Consider the following 6,687-nt stretch of genomic DNA (forward strand, 5'->3'; position numbering starts at 1 on the left):
TAGTGTTAGTGTACACATCCGCAAATCCGTTGCTAAGGCTTACTTTATGTAGGTCGATTAAATTATGCGCCAAAAACAGGTTGACAACACTTGTTAATAAATAAAAAATACATTCTATATTAAAAATATAAGCTGTATCTTGGAAAAACCGATACATCTCGCAAAAACCGATGCATCTCGATTTGCTTCCAAAATTTCATTCATCCTCTGCTGCTCAACCGATGCACTCGCATCGTGCACGTGCATGACCGCGTATCGATACATATCGATTAATCTTCCCATCCCTAATTCATTCATTCATTCATTTTCTTTTCGCTTAGTCCCTTTATTAATCTGGGGTTGCCACATCTTAGCCAGCATATGTTTCACGCAGCTGATGCCTTTCCAGCTGAAACCCATCACTGGGAAACATCCATACACTCTCTACCCCACACATACACTACGGAAAATTTAGCCTACCCAATTCACCTAAACCAAATGTCTTTGGACTTGTGGGGAAAACTGAAGCACCCAGAGTAAACCCACACAAATACGGGGAGAACATGCAAACTCCACACAGAAATGTCAACTGACCAAGCCAGGGCTCGAACCAGTGAAATTCTTGCTGTGAGGCGATTGCGCTAGCCCTACACCAATGTAACATGTTAAAAATCAACAAAAACATTCTAGCAACTCCCTAGAAACCACACATTAAACAACAGCCAAAGCAACCTATCAACTGCACCTCACCACAAATGGTGAGAACCATCCACAGTGCACTTGCAGCAGTTTAAATATCAGCAAGAACACAATAGCAAAGCTCTAGCAATCTTCCGTAACACCCTGTTGCAATTACCCAGAACACCCTGCTGCAGCTGTGAGTTTCCTCAGGCAAACAGCACTCACGTTGTCTGTAGAACACGCCGAAATATAATTGAGCATCTCTTTTGTGTGCTTCTCCATGTCTATAAGGGCACCATTCAGGGAAAGGTCAAAGATCAAATCTGACTATCATTTAGCCCAGAAATGACGTAACCCTGACAGTCAGACTTGATTTACAGCGAGAGCTAAAACATGGGGAAAAAACTGGTCATATTTAACAGGTCTTGGACGAGTCTCTGCTGGAAAAAAAATGCAGTTTTCCTTGGAGAGGGCAACAGAGGGCAAATCCCTGAAGGGTTCATTTCCAGCTCCTGAAGACAGCGCATTTTAGGAATCCGTGGTGAGTTGCCAACTAACTAACTGATCCTGAACATGCTTATCATGGGTAGTTTATGAGTCCTCAGACAGTCAGTCAGCCTCTCCACGGGTTTCCTACAGCCTCCGTTTGACTGGAAATACGCTGTGTCATCCATGAACGGCCGAGATGGGAATGAAAGAATGTGCGTGATGAATGATCACCGGCCCTTCCAATCACTCGCTCTCTAACTCATTTGCGAAAGTTGCCTATGTTATGCAAGACTTCTGTTTAAGGTTTAGTTTTGGCTTCTTTCTGATGTGCATCTGACATCAGTGAGTAATACTTTGCAACAGATAATGCTGCTGAGGAAACGTTCGAGTTCATCCAAAAATGAAATGCTGTCATTTGCTTACAATCATGTTGCTCCAAACATATGTGCTTTCCTTGAAACGCAAAAGGAGAAATTTGCAAGAATTGTTACAACTTTTAAGGGCCGGGACACATCAAGTTGATGGTCAGCTATTGGACTTTGTTTGATGTTTTCCATGTTGCCTCTCGTTAGGTTGATGTCTGATCCCATTGGCCCAATTCAGCATGTTCAATTGGTGTTGTCCACCAGGTAAAGGAGAGTGGTCTGATTGATTGATCAGCAACAAATCAGAGCCCGAGTGTGACCGTGAAGGACCTTAGACCTTACCTTATAGGGATGGGAAGATTAACCGATATGTATCGATACGCGGTCATGCGCGTGCACGATGCGAGTGCATCGGTAAAGCAGCAAAGGATGAATGAAATTTTGGAAGCAAATCGAGATGCATCGGTTTTTGCGAGATGCATCGATTTTTCCGAGATACAGCTTATATTTTTAATATAGAATGTATTTTTTATTTATTATCAAGTGATGTCAACCTGTTTTTGGCGCATAATTGAATCGACCTACATAAAGTATGCCTTAGCAACGGACTTGCGGATGTGTTCACTTACACTACAACTCAGTGTATCAGGTGTGCGGATGAAGCTAGTGGTGCGCCCTCAGAAAGCGCGAGAAGAAAAACAAACATTTTATTCCTCACTGAGTTCTAAATCTAAAGTATGGCAACATTATGGATTTAAGGATGGACGACTTGACAGGACAGATGCAATTTGCAAAATGTGCCGCGCATCTGTAAAATACACGGGCAGTACGACTAATCTGATAACTCACTTGAAGCGGCGCCACGGTGTTGTTGTGAAAGCATCTTCCAGTGTTCCTGCATCCCCGGCTTTCTGCACTGCTTCAACTGTAGCTACCAGCTCCAAAAGTGGTGAGAAAAGCATTGCAAGTTTTTTTTCCATGCGCAACAGTTTTGTGCGCTCTACGCCAATAACGGATGTTACTGCATTGTTCATTTGCAAAGATATTCAGCCTAGTGTCACGGAGAACGAAGGTTTTAAACACCTCCTCCTGTTAATTTTTTATTTATTTTTTATTAGCCTGTTGTTTACAGTGATAGTGATGTTTCAAAGCAGCATAACACTGCTAGTTCACGATCTTAAGTTTTGAATATTCAGTGGCAAAATATCTTTGTAAAACTTGTTTTCATAGTTGAAAAGTTAAATCACAATTCTTGTTGTGCAATGGTAAACCTTTATGTTGAAAGAGTGCAAATATATATATATTTTAATATATATTGCACTTATACATTGTTTATCTTGAAAATCCTTAAATAATATGTGCTATATGTTCTAAAACGGGCCTTTACTGTAAACTGACACTCTGGCTCTGAGAGAAGAGCCAGTTTGCAAAAAAAGTCTTGGTTTTGCTTGGTTAATAAATAATCAAACTCATTCAATGGCACAGCATCCTCTTTCACATCATCTCATAAACTTGATCTAATAAGTTAGTGCTGAATTATCGCATTGTATCGTGATATGGGTGTGAATCGTATCGTGTTGCATCACAATATGTCACAAATGTATCGCTAATATATTGGATCGTATTCTTTGTATCGAGATGTGTATCGGATCGGCATTATAGCTTAGATGCCCAACCCTATGACCTTATTATCAGACATATTTGCAGGAGTGAGTTCCTCCGTTGTGAGTGACAATTACTGTGATAATGGTTCTGAACGCTGCTTTGTTTACACTTTGTATGCATGCATCAGAAGTTCCCGGTTTGCACTTCTGACCAAGAAGACAGATACTGGCCCCTGCGGTCTGGAAAGACACGTTCTCCCACGCAGGTGCAGAACACACACTATAGAATCAGTTGGCTGCCAACAGTTTAGTGTGTTCACGGGCAGCTTTTTGGTCCAGATCAGAACAGACAGGAGGCGATTACACAATTGGGTTTTGTCGGTGCTGTTTTTTTGGCATCGGCTTGGTTTGTACAGGCCTTAAGACCCATGCACAAGGCAATGCTTTTTGTTTGTGCTTTTCACCGACGTTTAGTGCCTTGTGACTTGGCAAAGGGCGCCAGTGGTCCAGGAGAGACCAGATGCGAGACGACAACACAGTTATGTTTCGTCTGTGATACTTGCTTGGTGTCGGCCTGGTGTGTACTAAGACACATCCTCCTATGGATGGCACAGAACATGGGCTATTAAATCAGTCAGCTGCCGTTTGTTTGGTGTGTTCACTGGCAGCTTTTTGATGCAGACAAGAGCAGACACAGGACAACAACACAGTTGGGTTTTGTCGGCACTAATTCTTTGGCGTCGGCTTGGTCTGTACCAGCCCTGAGACCCCTGCACACCGGGATGCTTTTCGTTTGTGCTTTTCACCAATTTATTGCCTTGTGACTTAACAGAGGGCGCCAATGGTCCAGATGAGACCAGATGCGAGACGACAACACAGTTAGGTTTCACCTGTGATATTTGCTTGGTGTCAGCTTGGTGTGTACTAAGACACATCCTCCCATGCAGGCACAGAACATGCGCTATTAAATCAGTTAGCTTCCGTCTGTTTGGTGTGTTCACAGGCAGCTTTTTGTCCAGATGAGAGCAGACACAAGACGACAACAGTTGGGTTTTGTCAGCACTAGTTCCTTGGTGTCTGCTAACTGTGTACTGGCCCTAAGACCCATGTAGAGCAGGATGCATTTTCTTTTTAATTTTTGCCAACACTTATTGCCTTGTGACTAAACAGAGGGCGCCATTGGACCAGATGAGACCAGACATGAGGCGACAACACAGGCGTGTGATATTTGCTTGGTGTGTACTAAAACACATCCTCTCATGCAGGCACAGAACTTGCACTATTAAATCAGTCAGCTGCCGTCTGTTTGGTGTGTTCATGGGCAGCTTTTTGGTCCAACTGGAACCAGACACGAGGCGACAACACAGTTGGGTTTTATGGGTTTTATCGGTTTAGTTTATTGCCCTCGGCTTGGTCTGTACTGGCCCTAAGACCCATGCCCACTGGGAGGGTTTTTGTTTGTGCTTTTCACCATCTTATTGCCTTCTGACTTCTGAGGGCATCATTGGACCAGATGAGAACTGATGCGAGACGACAACACAGTTAGGTTTTGACAGTGATATTTGCTTGGTGTTGGCTTGGTATGTACCGGCCCTAAGACCCATGTGCAATGCAATGATTTTTGCTTGTATTTTTTGCCAACGCTTAATACCTTGTGACATAACAGAGGGCGCCGATAAGCCACACAAGACCAGATGCAAGACAACAACACCATCAGGTTTCGTCTTTGATATTTGTTTGGCGTCGGCTTGGAGTGTACTAAGACGCATCCTCCCATGCAGGCACAGAACGTATGCTGTTATATCAGTCCACTGTTGTCCTTTTGGTGTGTTCACAGGCAGCTTTTTGGTCCAGATGAGACCAGACACGCGGCAACAACACAGTTAGGTTTTGTCTGTGATATTTTCTTGGTGTCGGCTTGGTGTGTCTTAAGACATATCCTCTCATGCAGGCACAGAACATGCGTTTCAAAATCAGTCAACTGCCGTCTGTTTGGTGTGTTCACGGGCAGTTTTTGGTCCAACTGAAACCAGACACGAGGTGACAACACAGTTGGGTTTTATCAGTTTAGTTCTTTGGCGTCGGCTTATTGTGTAGTGGCCCTAAGACCCATGCACAAGGGATTTTTTTTCTTCTGTCCTTTTCAACAACATTCATTGGCTTGTGACTAAACGGAGGATGGCAATGGTCCAGGCGAGACCAGATGCAAGACGATAAAGTAACTAACAGATGTTAGTTTTCGTCTGTGATACTTGTTTGGTGTCGGCTTGGTGTGTACTAAGACCCATGCACACCAGGATGCTTTTTGTTTGTACTTTTTGCCAACGCTTATTGCCTCTTGGCTAAACAAAGAGCGCCAATGTGATCATACACATCAACGCGCTACGTCAAAAACTGGTCCACTAAGGAGATTGGGACTTTTGTTCACATCCCTGGAGTTGCTGAAGTTGGAATAAACATGACTTGATGCCGCTTAAGCACAAATTGGTTTAGTCTGGCAAACAGAGGCTAGATGAATGTGGAGCGGCTTTTTTCATTTGTTTCTGAACCCAAAAAGCTGTATTATAAATGCAACAGACACTACAAAAAAGAAAATATGATGTTACTATGGGGTAAAATTGTAGAGCAAATAAGATTCGATTGGTGATGTTCACAGACAAATTTTAGTCTAAAGCAGATTTCAAATGAGTTAAAGCACAACACATGCAATTGCAATAGCTTTTCCAGTCTGCTTACTGATCATTTCTTTCCATGTCTAAGGTTTAGTTACCGGATGTAGTTCAAAGTTTGACTCTTCTCTGGCCCATGTAGGGTTCAAACCGACTCACAGCTGGAGAGTTCACTCCTAGATTTAGACAGCTGAAAACAACAAGGACGTAATTAAAAGCAGACAACAGTGATTCTCCGGAAGCGCCACTGTGTCTCACCAACAGACTTTTGAACATGACAACGAATGCTGAAGATGTTTCAGGAGGTGAATCATTGAAAGCCTGTAAGATTGATTATACTTTATTTTACAGCATTTTCACCAGTTTATGATCGAACCATTGATATCTATTATGCTTTTGATCAAGCACAGTAAAAATTAAAGTGTGGTTGTGTAGTCCAGCAACATATAGTGCAAAATTAAAAGTCTCACAGTTAATTTGTGCTTTGCAGTAAACAATCGTAAATCAAGATTAGAATTACTTGTGAAGTAAAATGATTTATGATGTCAGTTTTTGTTTGCCCCAAAAGCTTAAAGTGACTTAAATTTTTAAAACAACAACAAAATCTCCAAATGTCACTTTGTTTTGATTTCTTTTAGTATTTTCTCAAGAACATTTATCTTGTTTTTTTTATTTTTTTATCTGTGTTGAAAAACTGTTATTGTAAAAAAAAAAAAATATATATATATATATATATATATATATATATATATATATATATATATATATATATATATATATATATATATATGGTAGTAAATGCATTTTTTGCAGTATTGATGGACGAGTTTTGTTTTAATGGAATTTGATAGCACATGCAAAATGGCAAGTTGTAGTAATGAATACTTTTTATTAGGGATG

At 41.4% G+C, this 6,687-nt stretch overlaps 1 long non-coding RNA gene across 3 annotated transcripts in view; it reads left to right on the top strand.

Moving 5' to 3' along the window:
- Positions 1–6,687, top strand: part of LOC137488601 (uncharacterized) — a 234,976-nt gene that overhangs the window by 18,213 nt on the left and 210,076 nt on the right. The window contains exon 3 of one of the 3 annotated variants that reach the window (XR_012396226.1): positions 1,083–1,201. The exons of the other annotated variants lie outside the window; for them this stretch is intronic. This is a non-coding gene — a long non-coding RNA (uncharacterized lncRNA). The remainder of the gene's footprint in view (positions 1–1,082; positions 1,202–6,687) is intronic. 3 annotated transcript variants of the gene reach the window in all.

Source organism: Danio rerio, chromosome 20, assembly GCF_049306965.1.
Source record: "Danio rerio strain Tuebingen ecotype United States chromosome 20, GRCz12tu, whole genome shotgun sequence".
NCBI lineage: Eukaryota > Metazoa > Chordata > Actinopteri > Cypriniformes > Danionidae > Danio > Danio rerio.